This window comes from Ranitomeya imitator, chromosome 4, assembly GCF_032444005.1.
Source record: "Ranitomeya imitator isolate aRanImi1 chromosome 4, aRanImi1.pri, whole genome shotgun sequence".
Classification (NCBI taxonomy): domain Eukaryota; kingdom Metazoa; phylum Chordata; class Amphibia; order Anura; family Dendrobatidae; genus Ranitomeya; species Ranitomeya imitator.
In genome coordinates this window covers 89204943-89207121 of record NC_091285.1, presented here as the reverse complement: position 1 = coordinate 89207121, position 2179 = coordinate 89204943, and the positions used below count along the sequence as shown (strand labels likewise).

At 36.0% G+C, this 2179-nt stretch overlaps 1 long non-coding RNA gene across 1 annotated transcript; it reads right to left on the bottom strand.

Annotated features, from left to right (window-relative positions):
- Positions 1 to 1040: 1040 nt before the first annotated feature.
- LOC138673958 (uncharacterized) lies at positions 1041 to 1565 on the bottom strand. The gene is made up of 4 exons (XR_011320391.1): positions 1503 to 1565; positions 1342 to 1401; positions 1185 to 1244; positions 1041 to 1080 (listed from the first exon to the last, which is right to left on the bottom strand). It is a non-coding gene; the product is annotated as an uncharacterized lncRNA (long non-coding RNA).
- Positions 1566 to 2179: the final 614 nt, after the last annotated feature.

The window sequence follows — 2179 nt, the reverse complement described above, 5'->3', positions numbered from 1 at the left end:
AACATTTTTCATAGTTTGCTAGGACAGTTGACATATAAATAGTAGATAGATAGTTAAGAAATAGTTTAGAAATAGTGTATAGATAGATAGATATATAGTGTACAGAAAGTTGATAATTGAGAGATAGACAACAAGTGGATAGGTTGATAGGATAGAATTTTTTATTATTTTTTTTTTGGTTAACATTTTCCGATGTTACGTCACCAATATTTACCAATTTTTTTCTTTGAGGTTGTCGACTTCTCCATGTATCGGCGATCAAAGTGACAGATTATTTGATCCCACAACTTCCGGTTCTTCACGATGTCATGGTGGGAGCTGTCGCTCTGGTCCCATATGGAGGGGTTGGCTTCCACAAGGTTGATCAGTGTCTCGTTGTGGATAGTCAATGGCTCTTCGTCAACGACAATCCTTTTTTTTTTGGCCGCTGACTTGGACTATGTAAACACAAAAAGTTATGCTGATAGTGTCAATTTCACTGGATGGCCATATTCATATATACAAAGATAGATAGATACATAGATATAGCAATAGATAGATACATAGATATAGATAGATAGATACATAGATATAGATAGATAGATACATAGATATAGATAGATAGATATAGATAGATAGATATAGATAGATATATAGATACATAGATATAGATAGATAGATAGATACATAGATATAGATATATAGATACATAGATATAGATAGATATAGATAGATAGATATAGATAGATAGATACATAGATAGATACATAAATATAGATGGATAGATATAGATAGATTGATAGATACATAAATATAGATAGATATAGATAGATCTATAGATACATAGATATTGATAGATAGATAAATAGATAGATACATAAATATAGATAGATAGATAGATAGATACATAGATATAGATAGACAAATAGATGGAGCGATAGATAGTTGATAGATAGTTTATAGGTATAGTAGAAAGTGAATAGATAGATTGTTGATAAATATTGGATAGAATATTTCTAATTTTATATTTACCACTGGCAGTTGTGGCGACGACAGACTGCTAGGGACCTTCTTTCTTTTGTGTCCTCCGTGTGCCACAACCTATTGTGTATGTAAAATGTAAAAAAAAAAAAATTAACACTAAATAATGTATTCATTGGATCAATAAATTTATGCGTGAAAAATTCAACATGTGTGCTATGTACCTTTGTGCTTTTAGCATGTTTTTTGGGGGGTGGTCTAGCAGCCTCGGGCTCAGAAGACTCCTATTCACAATAAAACAATAAACGGGATTGTTATGCCTAGCTCAATACAATGGAGTTTCACACAACATTATAGTGGTTTTTTAAAGTGCAAGCCTACCGACTGTGACGAAAAAATCGCAGACACGCTGCTGCTGCTGCTGACATCTGTATCCGACATCTGTGTGCAACAAAGCAATACATGTTTAGTACACACACATCCGATGGACATTACAGACTCCCATGATGTATACTGAGATATATATATAGAAATGTACTTACATTTCAGGAGAGCTATTGCAACACTCTGTCACGTGCAGTAAATGTGTGGGTGGTATATTCCTCCTTTAATGGCCAAAATCACATTTCCTGTCACATGACACATGTGACCACCCTCAAACGCTATTAAAACGTGTGGTCCTATTTGGAAATTTTTCATGATTTGCGTCTGACTGCGTTTGCCATAGCCTTCTATGGCAGAATGAACGCTTCCGTTAGTAGTGCGTTAGCTTGGCCGGACCCGAGAACGCTGCAAGCCGCGTTGAAGGTCCGTCAGAAAAAAAACGTTATGTGACAAACGCATACCAATTTAGGGATGCGTCACGATGCGTTAGACAATGCAAGTCTATGGGCGCGTTGGTATGTGCGTTACATTGCGTTTTTATTACTTAAAAACGAGTCCGTTAGACGGACACACCTAGCGCAATGTGAACCCAGCCTTAGTGTCTTCCTCAGGGTTTCAAATTGCCCTTGGACTTTACTCCTTATGCTGTAGCAGACATGCAAAAGATGATTCCTTCATCTCTCAGAAGTCCTGTGACACAGGTTTTGTGCATAATGGGTATTGTACGTATGAAGAATTGGGTTTGTCATCCAGAGTCCTTTGGGAATTAGATTCTCCTTTTTGCATTTAGATAGGGAAAAAATGTCGCTGTCCATTTGTGCACATTTCTTCAGAA